The sequence below is a fragment of the Barbus barbus genome, assembly GCF_936440315.1.
Source record: "Barbus barbus genome assembly, chromosome: 41".
NCBI lineage: Eukaryota > Metazoa > Chordata > Actinopteri > Cypriniformes > Cyprinidae > Barbus > Barbus barbus.
In genome coordinates this window covers 14446849-14465967 of record NC_136719.1, presented here as the reverse complement: position 1 = coordinate 14465967, position 19119 = coordinate 14446849, and the positions used below count along the sequence as shown (strand labels likewise).

The 19119-nt window shown below is 36.6% G+C and overlaps 1 pseudogene across 1 annotated transcript; it reads left to right on the top strand.

The window, feature by feature from the left end:
* Positions 1-5160: 5160 nt before the first annotated feature.
* LOC306860524 (protein FAM131C-like) lies at positions 5161-16948 on the top strand (annotated as a pseudogene). Its single transcript has 6 exons — positions 5161-5191; positions 7891-7961; positions 8173-8263; positions 12352-12674; positions 14889-14987; positions 16686-16948. The product of its transcript is annotated as a protein FAM131C-like (transcript).
* The last annotated feature ends 2171 nt before the right edge of the window (positions 16949-19119 follow it).

The following is a 19119-nucleotide window of genomic DNA, read 5'->3' as shown; positions in this document are numbered from 1 at the left end:
TCTCTTTTGGCTTCATATGTTAAACGTTTTTACCCTGGTGGAACAAAATAACTGGCAACACTGTGCATAACATCACAATCAAATTAATATTTGTTAAACTGTTCGAGTATCAGCACAGCACTTTTGCACATGTAGCTAATGCTGCTTAAAAATATGACTGCTAACTGCATATTTAAACATTGCCACTGACATACAATATAAAACTCAACTAGTTTGACTTCTCTCATATCACTTTAGGTCTCTTTAGTTCTCAAACATCAATATAATTAAAACTAAAAGGAATATTTTAAATTGTATAATTGTGCCGTTAGACTGTTGTACATTGTTGTAAAACAAATCCCTTCAGGATTATTCAAGACCTCAGCTTCTTGTCATGAGACACATGTGATGTCACTATCTTCACATCATATTTTTGTTTTTATTGTGAAATGGCACTAGTCAACACAATTACACTTTTGTTTAACAAAAATACACTGGTTTTCTTGTGGTGATATTATGATCTCGATTCTTGCATGTATGGGCCTCGTGAGCTAAATTTTTGTGGTGCTGCAACACATTTGTCCTGAAGCATTCAAATCCTCAAAAAAGTTCAAGATTTCTTATGTTTCAGTACAAGATTTACTGCAGTAAAAACAGTTTAGGTTAGCGGTATTAGCCAAGAAATAGGAATGAACTGGAAACTAGATCCTTCCTCTGCTTCTTCTCTTCCTGACAGGCATTTGCAAGCTCTCGACCAAACCTCTGAGGCGTTCAGCCTCAGTAGAAATGACAAGAAATGCCACATGCAGATCATATCTGTGAATCCAGCTTTCAGCATTTTCTTTGGAGCAGTTAAAGAATGTAGAGGGTTTTCTCTTCAACAGCAACAAGTGGGGGGTCTCGGAGGATTTGCTGGCAGCAGCAGGGGAGGCGGGTGAGATTATCTTTGTCTGAAGTGTGAGAACAGCAGACAGTGGGAGGGAGTCAACAGTAGTGGGAACCTGCTGAGCTGGTGCTGTGGAGCAGGGATGGGTCTTTACAGTGGGAAAACACTGGATAGGAAGAGCACATCAGGTTTCTTTTGAGTGCCGATGGACTGAAGCTGTAAATGCATGAGATCTTGATCAATAATGACTTCTGGCGTATGGAAAATACAATACTTTGAACAAATGACATTGAATTTATGAGTTTGTGGAGATTTATTACAGTAAGAATGTGTTGTTTCACAGCATTGGAAATCCCCTGCTGTCATATGAATTTTTGTGACATAAATTGTACATGTTTTAACATGCTCATAAAAAGAAAAATAGGTCTTGTCTAACTGCTTCTTTGGTAGTAATTATAAGCCAATTTTCTTTGGTAGATGCTTGTTTCATTGTCCTCAGATGACTCAAAATTCAAGAAGATTTTTGGTTGCTCAATCATGAAATAAATATCATCTTGCATGACTCAACATTTTGCTCGTCCCCTGTTTTCTGGTTTTCAGGGGTGCAAGTTTTGTTTTGAACTTATTTTGTTGTAAATAGATTAAAAGGATATACATTTTTTTGAATTTCTTCTGTGGAACATAAAAGAAGTAATTTGAGATTTTTTTTGTGCTTACTATATAAATCAATGGTTACCAAAATGGTTTGGTCACCATTTGGTCAGAAAGTCATACGGGTTTGGAACAACATTAGGGTGAGTGACAGTAAAATTCTCATTTTCTGTGAACTATCATTTTAATCACAAAAATATATATATATATATATATTTTTTTTATTAAAGTCAAATTCTTATTATTTTGTTTAATGTGGTCTTTTTAAAATATACTCTTTTTTTTATTAAAGCTAGACTGCAGCAAATATTTAGACATTTTGAAAACATCCTCTGATTGCTTCTCTTCTTAAAGGATTTTACCTTACGTCCCAGGCCACTGAGTAAAGCGTTCAGTCCAGCCTCTCCAGGGGAATATAACCACCGACAACTCATAAAATGGATTATTGCTTTAGTTATGTTATTTATGGTGACAGAAGTATGTAAACTGTATGGAGACAGAGAAGAGAAAAACACTCTAAAGTCAGCAGCCAAATATAAAATACGTGGTGTTGTGTTGTTGTTGTGAGTGACGGGATCAAACTGACCCACGGGAAAGGGATTTTTTTTTTCATGAACCAATGTGAAGTAAACATTGCTTTTCATAACAGAATCTCCTTATAATTTTTTTAACACCGCAAAGCAAATTTATGCTTCAGTAATGAAGCTATAATTTAAGACTCGAGAGCTGTTTAGAACAAGTTGCCTAAAAACATTCAAGCAATATTAATTTAAACAATAACAATAGCCTATATAAATATTAAATTGACAAGAAGTACAAGTATGACTGGTCGACAGCAAATTGATTTTAAAATGATTAATTATTTTTACTAATTACTGTTCACTGAAATACCACAATGCAATTGCTGAACTTGAAATCATCTTCAGAAAAAGGCCCTTAATTTTCTAATTAACTCTCAAATGAACAACAACAAGAGTTGGATTGACTTTTCACTCATACGTCATTAAAACTGTGCCTTTGACTGATTTTAGTGTGCAAGATTATATTATCAAATCTGCAAGCGCCAAACAAAACCCAGAACACACAAATACACGCAATGCTCACAAACAACGTTCCCCCTATTAACCTGTTTAGTGACTATTTGAGGCTTTGATTTTTTGTTGTTTTGTTTCAGGGTTTTTTTCAGGGAATTCATCTATGTTTTGTTTTATTTAAGTTTTTTGTGAATATATATATATATAAAAATGAATATATATTATAGATAGATAGACAGATAGACAGATAGACAGACAGATAGATAGATAGATAGATAGATAGATAGATAGATAGATAGATAGATAGATAGATAGATAGATAGATAGATAGATAGATAGATAGATAGATAGATAGATAGATAGATTTATTGAGAGTGAAATCCACCTCTAAATTTCTCAGTTATATGGTAATATAATATGTTTCATAGTTTTTCCATGCTGTGATGATTTTGAGAAATATATAGAGCTGGTGTGAAAGAGCATGGAAATCTGTGGAAATAGTAAATGGATAGTTAAATGCACAATGGAAATTTATGTGCCCGCAGATGTCAGAGACACATGTGCAACCTCAGAGAGCGACAGAGAAACCCCTTTTGACATGGTGCAATTAGTGTAAATCTTTAGTATTTTCACATAGAAATGTGTGAACCAAAATTCACTTAAAATCAAGTCCTATTTTGGACTATTTTGGAAAAACCTCATGAAACTTATGTGTGCACAGTGCACGTGCCTTTGATTACCACAAGGTGTCAGACTTTCCTCAAGATAAACAATAGTTATCTACTATACATTAGTGATACATAGGCCTACATCCGCCTTTTTAGATAACAATATTATTAATAAATTAGTCATGAGAGCAGCACCATAATTATTTGAAATTCCATGCTGAGATTATTCTCAGTTCTTCCTCTGAACTCTTCGTTTGTGTGCCCTTGAGGAAAACCATATCTCCATCTACTCAAGATCTAAAATGTGAATCACTGACCCCCCATAAATCACCACATAAATATGTTTAATACATGGCTGTAAACTGCATATAGAGGAAGCAAGAAATAAAAAATAAATAAGTAAATAAATAAAGAGTTATATTTTCTACCATTCACATTGTTTGTGCTTCTGCATGCAACTTTACTTTGTGACACTGGAGGGCAGTAGAAATCTTAAATTATTGAGTATGGAAACCCCTTATTTTCTGCTTTTCTGGAAATTTCAGCTACCTTGCAAAACCTCACCTGAACAGATCTAATCATAAACACACCTTTATATTCCATTTTATTTGTATATCAATCTGTTTTCCCATTTTCATTTCCATCTTCATTTTCCATCTTTTCTACTTGTAATTTTCAGCTAGGTAACCCACAATATATCAGGTCCATATCGGTTGCCGGCTGATATTAAAGATTTTTAACATATCATTGCCTGCTGACATTATTTATTTAACTATGCTAATTCCTCCACTTAAAATTCATTTTTAAACCACTAATAATTTTAATAAAACACAGTTAAATGTTATTTTTAGAAAATATTATTAAAGCCTTTTAATACTAAATTAACTTTGATATCTGTAAACATTTTGATATAAAGGATAAGGATCTAAAATACAGTTACATACAGTCTAAAATACAGCCTGCTACATATAGATCATTTATTTATACTTTCATCAATGCAAGCAAGTTTGTCATTAAGCACCAATGATTCCCATGCCATAAAAAAACAAAATGTTTTTTTTTTGTGTGTGTTTACACAAATTTAGCAGCATGTTCAAGGTTGTTTGTCAATGTTTTGCTGTCTGAATTGTATATCAGTACCATTTTGGGTACTGGCTGATTTTAGACATTTAATTATTTAATTTCCCCTATTTTTATACTCACTTAAAATAGATTTTTAAAAACACTAATAATTTATTAACAGTGGCAAATGTAATCTTTAGCTAATCACAAAATGATTATTAATTTTTTTTATATTGTAATATTTTGATGCCTAAATTTGCTTGTAGTATTTAAAGTGATTGATTTGAGTTTTTTAACGTTTTTTTCAAGGTTTAGGTTTTAGTTTCAATATAATTTTATAAATATAGTTTTATTATCAAGATCGTTTTATTTCAATATCAGCCAGTTACCGGTTATTAGTCATAGCACAAAAATAATTGTCAGCTTAATGCTATCACCCAGAATTTTGATATCAGTGCATCCCTAATGTAACATCAATAAAAGGTAGAAATTTCAGTATGTAAATGGTGTGAAAGTTGGGTCTGAGAGAGAAAATGAGAGCAGAAGGGGGAGGAGAAGAAAGAAGAGGAGGGGAGGGACTGAGTGCACGCAGTCTGTGCGCTGTTTTCCCCACTTCTCTCTCTTTCCCTCTCCTCACTTCCATCCCCACTTCCAGTGCTTCACTGTACCAGATGGACACCAGGTTCCTTTTTCCCTCATCCTGGACCAATCTTTTTCCTTCTCTTTTTTCTCCACCTCTGTCATCCAGTTGGCTCTCTCTGCTTGTTCTAGATCCCCTTCTACCAAACACGCACTCATCTCTCTCTCCCTGTTGCTAATTTTTCCCCGTCGCCCCACTCTCAGTCAGCATGGTGAACAGATAACTGCTAAGCTGTCGAACATGGGCTCCTGCCTCTGCAAAGGTCACCAAGGTCAGTCTCTTCCTGATTGTATCTGAGTTTGTCTGTCTCTGTCTGTCCTGCATCCATGAACCTACCTGTTGGTCTATCCGGTCTTCACTCTTATCTGTTTATCTGTTTATGTCTGCTTATCTCGAATGCATGAATGTGATGAAAATCACAGCTTATTCAAATATAATGCAAAATTAACACACAGAGTTGTGAGTGACTGAAATAAGTGCAGTCTTTATGAATAAATTGTTTTATTGTTTGCAGTTTTTATTGTTTTTGATACTGATGCACTGTTTTTGATTGTTTTTCCCCCCAGCAGCAAGAGCCTGTTGCTGCTAAAATACTGATGCTTACATACTGCACTGTAATTAAATATTACACAGCTTTTTGATACTTGATTCTGATTGGCCAATCGCGCCCCCCAGCGGTCTGATAATTTCTAATATTCGCCGTATATGGATAGATAGATAGAAAGATACACACACATGCTCGCCTCACAGTTTGTAATTATAAATTATCAACTAAAGTGAAAATTACCTTAGAGGACTTAATTTTTTTTATATTAAATTAATAATACACTATTTATATTACTGTTATATTGTTGCAGTGTTCGTCTTGTTGCTAGGCTGTTTGTTTTTTACATTTTTATTGACTATCTTTTTAGTGAAAGGTTTAAAATTATATACAGGTACGATTATAAAATCATTCTCAATCAGTATTTCATTCTATGTTTTTTATTTTTTTGTTATAACGGCTGTCAATAGCTGCATCCCAAATAACGCACACTATGCACTTATACACTATGTACTTGTGCACTATGTTCTCAACTGTGTAGTGTATGAATTATGTAAGGTTATTTTGTCATTCATCAGATAGCACCTCCCCCTCTTCCACGTGATTAAAGCTGCAACACTCGAGTGCATGAAGTGTTTATTTAGTGTGTAACGATTTCAGACTTAGTTTTTTTCACTTAAGTGCATCATCCGGGAATTTAAAGTGCGCTTGTTCTGTTTGGAGTTTCCAGTGTGAACACACTACTCGCACTATTTATACTACAAAATGGCATAGAATAGTGCACAAGTACGCCAATTGGGATGAACCTATATCATGATGAATAATAAAATGATCATAAAATCATTCTCAAATTAATATTTCATGTCCACTTGTTTATTTATATTGTGAATAGATTTTTATTAAGTCTATAAAGATGTAGATGTGTATTAAATGGCTATAAAATAATTTTCACATCAATATTTCATGTCAACATAATTGTTTATTTGGTCAGAAGGCCTATCCATGTTATAAGTGTATTAGGTAACACTTTAGTATAGAGACCAGTTCTCAGTATTTGCTTATTACAGGATGCATATTACTAGTACTTATATGGCTGTTTATTAGTACTTACTGTATAAAGCACATATTCTGCATGACTATATTATACATCCCTAATCCTACCCAATACTTAAATTTAACAACTACCTTACTAATTATTAATAAGTAGCAAATTAGTGGTTTATTGAGGCAAAATTAGTTAATGGTTTATTAATAGCGAGAACTGGATCAAAATTAAAATCTGCTCGGTTTGTTTTGCAATAATGGCTGTGTATTATCGCTTATGGAATTACTATAAAAATTAAAACATAATTCTCATATCAGTATTTCATGTTCATGTATTTATTGATTTGTTGAGTAGCTGTGTACTAACTATTAAACTCTGTCAGGTTTATTTTTTGTGATAATGGTTATTCATCAACACTAATAATAATAATAATAATAATAAAAACTTCTCAAATCAGTATTTAATGTCCACATATTTATTGATTTTGTGAGTATCTGTGTACATTACATCTTTCATAATGATTGTCTTCCTACACTGAGGGATTTATTTAGTTATTTGTCGCTAAATTCACAGAGCCAGTTGTTGATGCTGGAGTAGCACAGCTAATTCTGAGAAGTTTCCTCTCAGCGCCAGAGGGAAATTATTCTGATCTCATTTGTATCATCCCATCTGAATAAGACAAGTGTATTATGAATTGTAAGCCAGCGAGACAGCTCAATCTGGGTACACAGATATAGTGTCACAGTATTTACAAATGGAGTCTAAGGTAAGAGGTGACATTTCATCTTCAAGGTGTCCTCCAAGGAAATGGCACTGATGAAATGGATGATTGTAAATCCCACGGAGCGGAGGGTAGTGTTTGTTTGTCTGAGTCCTGTGGGGGTTAGAAGAAGGTCCAGGGCTCTGTAGCTAAGGCGGAGCATGGAGCGCGAAATGCCAGGGTCAAAGCTGATGTATAATGCATTTGTGAGATGGATGGAGTTTCACCGTGATGAATGGGAGGTGGGTTGTAGAGGGGGAGACACGCACAACATGTGACATTGTAAAGGTCACGCATTGTCAGTTGATACCTATTAGCAAATAACATGCTGGCGGGAGCCCGAAGCTCCACAGGTCTGAGATTAGCTGTCCTCTTTGAGGTCTAACCTCAATGAGATGCGGTCGATGACGAGGAATGTGCTCTCGAACATTGGGGATCCCCAGGGAGGTGTTGTCAAGACAATTCCTTGTTGCTATGGAAACATGATGATGAGAGCAACAGTAGTGAGTCCCGTCCATCTACTCCAGATCAAACTGCTACATGCACACACACACTGTCACTGGAAAATATATTAAATAAACAGTTGTTTGCAATGAACTGCAACATATTTTGTCTCTCTAGAGCTGCAAAATGGCCAGCAACACCCCATGGAAGAACTTCACTCGTATGGTGAAGGACAACCCATCTTTAAGGTGTGTTTTTCACAAAAATCAAAAGTGGAAGTGTATGTGAAGATGTATAAATGTCAATGATACATGGGAGCGCTTTCGCACTCTGAATGTGTAAGATCTGGTAAAAGTGTCTTGTTAGGTGTAATTAGCACCTGTGATTCACTTGCAAATGTGATTTATGAAAGGTTTTATTTGGTATGTCTTGTGTTTCCTGTCTTGACATGTTATTCAGGGTAACCATCAGCCCTACAATGGCAGCATGTCAGATAAAAGGAGCAGCAGCGGGTATGACATTGGAGAATTGGCTACATCTTCCCTGCTGGGTGAGGAGCAAAGAGCGCATCTTAGGCATTGTCACAGTGTGTGTTGTTTTGCTAGGTTTTTGCTATCGTTCAGAATCATTCGTCTGAATCAGAAGTGCAGTCGACCTTTACAGAAGCTTGCTCATGTAATTTCCCTCTGCCTGCATATCTCTCATTTATGAACAATCTCTCTCTCTCTCTCTCTCCTTCTCTAGTGTCTCTTTAGCAACCTGCTTCCTTTCTTGTGTGTTTTTTTTTTCTTTTTTTTTTTGTTGCTTGATTTCTCCAGGCCCACTCCTTTCAGAAAGTTAATTATAGAGACTAGTAATGTGTTATGGGTTTTTAAGCTTTTCCAAAGAACATTTTTTATCATTTCAGTCTAATTATAAATGCAGTCACCAGCTGATGAATATGTATAATGAGGAAAATAGAACCGCAAATCTCTGATCGACCAGAAAAAAAAATGCTAGTAACGAACCGCTTTGGAGAAAAATGCTATTAGGAGGATTCATTTATAAAACACATGTTATGGGGAATGCAAATTATTGCTACTTCAAGTAATAGGTTTTTCACGAAAATTAGGCACCAAGTTTGTCTATGTAGAAATGTTTCTTTCCACTTGTCCCCAACTGCATTGGGCACAAAAAGTACAATAGTTTGTTTACCAAAAATTGGGACATGTTTGAATAAAGTTTAAAACATATTTATAGTTTTGTAATTTACAATAAATATTAAAAAATTAAACAAACAAATAAATAATAATAATAATAATTTGTTACATTTATATAGCGCTTTTCTGGGTACTCAAAGCGCTTTACATTGTGAGGGGGATCTCCTCAACCACCACCAATGGGCAGCATCCACCTGGATGATGCAATGGCAGCCATATTGCACCAGAACGCCCACCAAACACCAGCTTACTGGTGGAGAGGAGACAGAGTGATGAAGCCAATCGATGTATGGGGATGATTAGGAGGCCATGATGGTCAGAGGCCAATGGGTGAATTTGGCCAGGATGCCGGGGTAACACCCCTACTCTTTTTCAAAGGACATTCTGGGATTTTTAATGACCACAGAGAGTCAGGACCTCAGTTTAACATCTCATCCGAAGGAGGGTGCTTTTTTACAGTATAGTGTCCCCCGTCACTATACTGGGGTGTTAGGACCCACACAGACCACAGGGTGAGCACCCCCTGCTGGCCACACTAACACCTCTTCCAGTAGCAACCTAGTTTTTCCCAGGTCTCCCATCCAGGTACTGACCAGGCTCAACCCTGCTTAGCTTCAGTGGGCAACCAGTCTTGGGCTACAGGGTGATATGGCTGCTGCAAATAAACACATGCTAATAAAAAAGGATTGAAAATTAATCCTATATCACTCAGTAAGGGCTATCCAGTTTGAGACCAAATATTTGTTTGTGCTTCTTATAGTTCACCCAAAAATGAAAATTTGCTGTTAATTTACTTACCTCAGGCCACCCAAGAAGTCGTTGACTTTGTTTAAAGATTTTAAGCTGAAACATGGTCCTTGGTGTTTCATAAATACAAGTCCACGGCTACTGACACTTTAATAGTCAAAATAGCATATACAAGAAAATAATATTAGTACCTGTTGCTCCTAGCAATATATTAAGGCCTTAGGAAGCAAAGCGATCAGTCTGTGCAAGAAACTGAACATTATTAAGCTTTTTATATATACATACAGTCGTGGTCAGAGTTATTAGCACCCTTGGTAAATATGATTAAAGAAGGCTCTGAAAAAAAAACCTGCATTATTAATCCTTATTTATTTTTTTTAAATCACAAAAATCTAACCTTTCATTGAACTAAAAAAAATTGAAAATGGGGGAAAATCTCATTATGAAATAAATGTATTTCTCAAATACACGTTGGACACAATTATTGGTACCCCTAGAAATTCTTATGAGTAAAATATCTCTGAAGTATATTCCCATTCATATTCACAATTTTGAGCACTCCAGGGGGATTATGAACATGAAATTATCCAGCCATGGCTTCCTGTTTCACAGAAATATAAATAGGAGGGAAAACAAAGCCCAAATTCCCTTAATCATCCATCACAATGAGAATAACCAAAGAATATATTTTTGATGTGCAGCAAAAGATAACTGAGCTTCACAAATTGGTGAAGTGGCTTTAAGAAAAGAGCTAGAGCAGTGAAAATTCCCATTTCCACCATCAGGGCAATAATTTAGAATTTCCAATCAACAGAAAATGTTACGAAACTGCCTGGAAGAGGATGTGTATCTTTATCGTCCTAATTCACGGTGAGAAGGAGAGTTTGAGTGGCTAAAAACTCTCAGCTGGAGAACTGCAGAAAATAGTTGAGTCTCGGGGTCAGAAAACCTTAAAGAAATTGTCAAACAGCACCTACATCACCACATGTTGTTTGGGAGGGTTTCAAGAAAAATTCTCCTAGCTCATCCAAAAGCAAACTCCAGCATATTCAGTTATCAGACATGACTGGAACTTCAAATGGGATTGGCTTCTATGGTCAGATGAAACTAAAAAATTAGTTTTAGCAGCAAACACTCAAGATGGGTTTGCTGAACACAGGGATAAAAAGTTACCCATGAGTACAATTAAATATACTGCTGTATTTTTGATGTTGTGGGCCTATATTTCTGCAGGAGGTCCTGGATACTTGTTAAGATACTTGGCATAAGGGATTCTATCAAATACCAACAGATAAAAGATCAACAAGTGACTGGCTTTGTTAGAAATCTTATAATGGGCCATCCAACGGGACAATAATCCAAACACAAACCTCAACCGTGACAATAATCCAAACACAAACCGCGGTCAGACGCAGCGGCTGTTCCGGGTCCCAAAGATGGTGCTTTTATGTCTTTTTAATGTCGTCTGTTCGTCTCCAAATAGTGTAAAATTACCACTAACTCGCAAGGAAATCAATCCAAAACACATATATGATCGCCAAAGCCTTTTGGATATCGGCAACGCGTACAAAGAACAACCCTCGCCAGCGGCTACTGAGAAGTTATGAGACCTTTGTTTACTGCTGAGACTGCGGCCTCGCCTACTGACGCTACCCGCACAAGGCACCGTCGCAAGCGGTGTGAGAGAGGACGGAAGCACGGTAAGCGTGGAGCTATACGAGCCAGGCTAAGGGCTAACCCCACAAGACCGGCTCTTCCAACACTCATGCTCTCAAACGTTCGCTCTCTGGAAAACAAACTGGACTTAATTCAACTCAGTCAGTCTACACAGCATGAGGCAAAGGATTGTTGTGTGTTCGTTTTCACCAAAACATGGCTAAACGACAACATCCCGGACTCCGCCATTCAGCAGCATGGGCTAACCAGCTTCTGAGCGGATAGAGATTCATCACTGTCTGGTAAGACCCACGGAGGTGGCTTGTGTGTGTATATCAACAAAGACTGGTGTAACAATGCTGCGGTATTATCAAAACACTGTTCATCGCTGGTGGAGTTTATGTTTGTGAAGTGTCGACCGTTCTATCTGCCACGGGAGTTCATGGCCATTGTTATTGTAGCGGTTTACATTCCCCCGTGTGCAAACGCTAAGGACGCGCTTCGTGAACAATGCAGATTAATTTTCACAGCCTTCTTTGATCATATTTATCAAGGGTGCCAATAATTCTGACCACGACTATATATATATATATATATATATATATATATAACAATATATATATATGTATATATAACAAAGTGAAAATTAATTCTACAAATTGTGTCAAAACCATGACATTCCTTTATGATTTTAATTGCTGGACACAATTGTACTGTAAATGTGAAGACCTCTGAGGTGCTGCAGGCCAAAATGATAATTTTAAGAGGAAAGATACAGTTTTCATGCTAGGCTATTTCATAATTGCTCCTTTCACATGGCTAATATTTCTCAAAACATGGTATTTGTGCCTCTAATGCTTTGAAAAAAATGCCATGGGGCCCTAAAGTGCAACCCATTGAAAATGTCTTCTTGTCCCTGCTTTCAGACACTAATCCTAAAAGGCTGTTCAGTTTTTGATGACTTGGCCTGTGAATAAGCTCAACATCCCTTTTTTCCCCAGACGATTTAACCATTCTCACTTTTGTCCCTCTTTAGCATCACCTCTTCACCTCCTTCCTTCTTTTAATTTAATTTCTTTTATTTCATTTTATTTGCTCTCATGCTAATCCCTCCGATCTCCTCAGGACTGCTGGCCACTTTTAAAGACCACATCACTAAACCCACTGCGATGGCCCAGGGCCGAGTCGCCCACCTGATTGAGTGGAAGAGTTGGGGAGGGGAAGCGACGTCTGGAGGAGGCTGGTGTGGCTGGACGAGAGATGGTGGAGGATGGGGAGGTGTGGGGGCCGCACTGCAGGAGGACGAGCAGCTCTACTCCCACCTCACTGATGAACTCAAAGAAGCACGATTTGCTGCGGGTGACACAGCGTTTATATATTTAACATTTAACTACCCAGGTTTAAACTAATCTCAAAACTTCAGCCCTGCATAGGCAAGGCAAAGCTAATTTTATTTATAGAACACACGTTTAACACAACCGTAGTTGATCCAAAGTGCTTTACAATACAAATAACTGAATTTAAAAGAGAAAGCAGGGGGAGACAACAGAAAATAAAACAAGTATCAAAAACAATTAAAATGTAATTTCATAAAACACCAATTAAGTACATACACAACATCACTCAAATGCTAAAGAGTAAAAATAAGTATTTAAGCTAGATTTAAAAGCATCCAATGATGGAGAAGCTCTGATGTTCAAAGGTAGACTGTTCCACAGCTTTGGGGCCACTACTGAGAAAGCTCGATCACCTTTTGTTTTACAACGTGAATGGGGGACAGATAAAAGTAACTGATCACTAGATCTTAATGACCTAGAGGCTGTATATGGCCTAATGAGATCACAAATATAATCCGGGGCAGAATTATGCAATGCCTTGTATGCAAAAAGAAGGATCTTAAAGTCGACTCGAAGTTTTATAGGGAGCCAGTGCAATGAGGCAAGAACAGGGGAGATACGATCCCTTTTCTTAGTTACTCTTAAGAATCTGGCTGCTGTATTTGGAACCATCTGTAATCAAGACTGTGTAGATTGAGGTAGGCCAATGTACAAAGAGTTACAGTAATCCAAAAGAGAAGAAATTATTACTATTTCAAGGTCTTTACTAGAAAGAAAGTGTTTCACCTTAGCCACTGATTTGAGATGAAAAAAGCTACTCTTTACAACTGCATTTACATGCTTGTCAAATTGGAGAAGAGGATCAAAATTGTAGAGTTTTTTGTCATCCAGGTCTTGACTTCATTAAGGCATAAGAAAAGATGATCTAATGAAAAGTAATTTTCTGGTTTGATTGGAAGAAATAGTTGGAGGTCATCATCGTAACAATGATAATTAATGTTATGTTTCTGGAGAATTGAGCCCAAGAGGAGCATGTAAAGGGAAAACAAAAGAGGGCCAAGAATGGATCTCTGTGGAACACCACAATGGATAGGTGCAGGCGGTGAAGTAAATGACCCAAAATTTACAGAAAAAGACCTCCCCTTTAAGTATGAGGCAAACCACTCTAAAGCTAGGCCCTGAACTCCAACAACATACTCAAGTCATTTCAGAAGAATATCGTGTTCAACAGTATTAAATGCGGCACTTAAATCTAAAAGTATCTGGATAGCAGAGGACCCAGAATCAATGGACAGCAGAATGTCATTTGTAACCTTCAGCAATGCCGACTAAAAACAGATTGACACGGGTCTAAAATATTAAAAGTATCCAGGTACGAAGTAAACTGTGAGAGTGCAACTTTTTCCAAAACCTTTGAAATGAATGAGAATTTAGAGATAGGGCGATAATTGTTATGCACAGTGGGGTCAAGATGAGGACCTTTCAATAGGGGCTGTACGATAACATGTTTAAAACTTTCTGGAAATACCCCATTTATTAAAGAGCTGCTTATGATAGCTAAGGGGGTGGGGCTGATTGTGTCTAAAACCTCTCTAAACAGACCATCAGGCAATACATCGGACTGACATCGGACTTCAGTTTTTTAATTAATAGTTCAGCTTAAAGTAAAAATGAGCTGAAAATGTACTCACCCTCAGGACATCCAATATGTAGATGAGCTTGTTTCTTCACTGGAACCGATTAGCATCACTTGCTCACCCATGGAGAAATATGCAACAAATGTGTACGCAGCTTTTCACTTCACAAGACATTAACTGATTGTCTGAAGTCCTTTTGATTACTTGTGGATTATTGCGATGCTTTTATCAGCTGTTTGGAGTCAGACCCTCATTCTGATGGCACCCATTCACTGCGGAGGATTCATTGGTGAGCAAGTGATGAAAGGCTAAATTTCTCCAAATTTGTTATGATGAAGAAACAAACTCATCTACATCTTGGATGGCTTGAGGGTGAGTGCATTTTCAGTACATTTTCGTTTTCAGTGAACAGACAGACAGGTGTGAAATACCACTTTTGGTCTTGGTAATTGTCATGAATATTCATTTAAATGTTAAAAGTTCCTTCATAGGACATAAGTGATAAAAAGCAGAGTTTATGTAATTGCATATTTTTTATGGGTAATAATGTTTTTTTTCTGGTCCTCTATGTATATGTGATCTCTTTCTTCCTCTCACAGGTGTGGCGGAGCAGTTTGCTCTGGCTGAGGCAGCAATGAATGCCTGGTCGTCCCAGGATGTTGAAAATAAAGTTACAGGCAGTACAATTCCAGTACAAGGTATTAATTCCACTGTTATTATCTCCTAAAGAACCTTTTTGCAGTAGAAAGGTTCTATTGATGTTAAAGGTTCTTCATGGAACCACAGATGCCAATAAAGAACCCTCATTTTTAAGAGTGTAGATGTAACCAGTCGCTGGTCACCAGTATTAAGAGTCTTTTTTCCCTTAGATTTTTTTCTGGATTTCATTTTGTCTATTGTATTTTTTCTAGACTCTGTTTTAATGGTTAAATAAAATTGTATTAATCAAAATGCATGTCCAATTAATTGAAACCACAAAACTTACATAATTTAACAGCTTATTTAAAAGTTTAGCAAAAATTACATTTCAAGGCCCTATGAAATTTGCCCCCCCCCAAATTTAGTTTTGTTTTTACCAAATTCTTTTTTCAGTTTATTTTCTGGATTCAATTTTAATGGTTTCATTACAAAATGCATAATCAAAAGGATCTCTAAATAATTTATGTAAAAAAAAAACTAATTTAATAAACTAATGATTTTGTTTCTTTTTTTCAGAAATACTGTTGTGTATTTACATTTTTCTGGTAAATATCTTCTGGTAACTACTTTTTTTGGTAAATGTTCCTTAAAAATAATGTTTTAATAATAATTGTATTATTAGTAATAACATCATTACATTAGGTAATATATTTCTGTCACAGTTTCTTCAAGTTAAACCGAACTTTTATTTTGCGTTGTTATGAAGACCTTTAAGTTGCTCTGTTTATATGATATAACGATAGTTTTTCTCAAAAGAAACTAAAAAAATGCTCATGACGTGACTCTCAGAGCAGTTCTAGAGATCATGTTCATGTACTTGAGGCGGCAGAAGCTGAAAACACAGCGAGCGCCATGCACACTTCAGTGTGTGTAGTAAAAGGAAACGTGCATCTGTGACATTAATTCACACAGAGACATGCAGAACATGCAGGATTCATATTTAAATGGTATTTTTTTACAGCTTAATATTCACAGACACTAGTCCATATCGCATTTTGATTTAAATGTACTGACCTACTGATTTATTCATCCAAAATTTGGCAAATTCCATGACATTCTGCGTTATACAGTAAATTAAATTTTTATGACTAGATTCCTTGATTCCTTCTGCATTCAACACATCACGGAAATCATGGGGCCCTATATTTAGCAATGTTAGCTGATCCATGTGAAAATATACTGGCTATTCGGGTCCACTAGCAAAACCTGTAAATGGAAATAGTCTTTTTGAAGATCTCGCAGCTTACTTAACCATATATTATTATATAGTATCCCATTTATATTATATTTATATTCACATCCCTTGAATAAAAGTAGCACAGTACATTCTAAGCATCTTTTTCATCTCACGCTGTCCCAGCTTGTATAAAAATACTGTTATTTCATTACAAGGTGATGATAGCCCTCGTATGGTAAGCACAGAATAATGACAAATGGCCTGTTTAGCCAGGTGCAAAAAACATTTTACTCTGGTACTGATGAGCCTTACAGCCAGCCGCATGAATAAATGACTACAAAACAGAAATGTCTGAATATGTCTGGGACATGATGACTCATGAATCGAGCAGATCAGAGCTCTATATTGAGTTTGGATTTAATGGGCTTATTCATTTATGCTATAATTTTCATTCTAGGAGATGTGTGCGCTTGAGGTCTTTTTAATTTCTGCTCTCACAATGATGACAATGTCTTCACAGATCCCGAGAGCCTCTATCTTTCTCAGTTCCTATTGGATGGAGGGAGTCTGGGTGTTCCTCAGCACTTGTACAGAATGCACATGGAAGCTGATGACACCAGCTCTCTGGCACCCTCTCATCCTCCTCAGTCTCATTCCCCCAGTCATTCTCATGCTCTGGAAACACAACGTCCACCGCAGGAGCAGAGGATCTCGCCGATGGAAAGGTCCGTGCGACACGCAGACAGCATCTCCCTGTCGGAGGATGAGGTTTTTTATAACTGAAATTTTGATGATGACAGTGGAACGAAAAAGGAAAAGGTTTTTCGCCTGTTCTTTGTGTTCGATGAGAAGCATATGAGGTTACGTCTGGGGTTATCGCTTTACCGTTAAAGTATGTAATAGCCACAGATGAGCTCTTTGACAAGCAATGAACGCAGGGATCGTTGTACACGCGGACATGTTATTTCCATATCACGTTGCCTTTTTGCAAATGAAAGCGTCTCTGTTTGCGGTAATGATGATGGAGATTGGGCTTTATGTTAACAGGGTCAGACCAATTACGTCTAGAATAAAGTAAAAGGTCATTGCACATGAATGCATCTAAACATAATACATTGAAAGAGGGGTGATCACCTACCACTGAGTGTTTGTAGATATTTTCAACAGCCTTTCACAAAGAAGCGGAGGCCTATTAGCACTATAGACTGAAGAAGAAAGAGCCAAAATAAAACACGCTTTCATCTCCACAGACATTTTCTGGTGCATTTCCACTAAGAACGGCTCAATGGGACTACAGAGGTGAATAGGATTCTTTTGTGAGGACTCTGGAGGGTGAAAGTGACTTATTCCTTTGAGCAAAGCCACAGTCATTACTTGGGACAGTGAGATGGAGATTTTAACGATTTTTCATATTGCTAAATGTTTCCATGGAGATTTTGAGTATAAAACATCTAACACAGCAAATGACTACATGTATCCTCAAAGCTGAAGTGTGTTATTTAATAGCCTCACCAAACAGAACTGCACAATATTGACTGTTTTAAAGTTCAATTTCTAAACATTCCCACCATCTGCTATTGGTTGGAAAAAAGAAAGCCTCGCCCCCAACTCATGCCATTGGTCGAGCCAGTGTCGCTAGTCGGAATACTCACAGTCCATCAGGGCACCAGTGTTTACATATTTTGGCGAAATTGACCTATAGCTTACTTGTTGTATAAAAAAGATTATTTATTATTAATATTATGTAATAAAATTAATATTTGTGAATATCTATATTATTTGTATTAATTAAGATTGGTAATATTCATATTATTAATATGTAATATGAGATGAAATTGACGTAAAAATGGCTTACTTATAGTAAAAAATATACAAAATAATTACGATGAATAATCATATTATTAAGATGGAATATGAGAAATATAGACTTACTTGTAGCAATAATTTGATTTATTAATATTAATGATAACACACTTCAGCTTTGTTTGTTTGTTTTAAAAGGTGGTATGGCCACAACTGCCACAAATTTATAAGTTCACATATATGTAGAACTGAAAAAAGTATTACCACAGAAAACTTTGACTAACTTGCCTCCATATTGTGTTAATGATTGTGTCAACCGTTTTGTGCAGTCCTTTGTATGTGAAAAATTATGATTTAATCTTTAAAAGATCTATTGCGGCAGAAATCGCTTGCTAACAAGAAAATGATTGTGTGTTCTTGCATGTGTCTGAGACAAAAGAGCGAGAGCTGGAATTACAATCGTCTGCCTTTTCTCCGTAATTAGCCCTATTCACACTCCACTGACAAAGAAAGGTGGTGGAAAGAGAGAGATAGTGAGGGATGAGGTAGAAGAGGGGAATCAGCTACGGAGGGGATTATATTAAATGCCGAAGCAGGAGAGGGCGAGAGAGGAGGCTGTTGGGAGGTGGAATGGTCAAGTGTTATCATGCTCCAGGGTCTTTTAATAGAAGTTTACACAGTGTGATTCTTGTGTGGTGTCAGATAATGTGTGTGACTGCTTTGGTGCTCCAGGGGAGGGTTTGAAGTAGGATTTAATTGTGTTGATAGAGACTCTGGGGCGGTGAGAAGAATTGAAATTGTGTTTGTAACTGGAATTCAATTTCAACATAATATATTAAGGAACAATACACTGAATTTAAATTAATTCTTATTAAACCTTTTCTGAGAAAAAAGCACAAGGAATAATGAACGAAAAACAGAGAAAATAATCGAACTGGGATGTTTGAGAAATTTAACGAAGGTAATTTATTACTGAAGCCTTTGTTCTGTTCTTTTCTCCCAGCGTGAGGCTCATAAAGCTAACAAGCTGCATGAGGTTACAAACAGATATCTCATTTCATTCAAACTCTAGACATGTACATCATATTATACAGGCTCTTTTATCAGATCCATCCATACAGCATGACAGCAGTAGGGTACGACAGGACCTT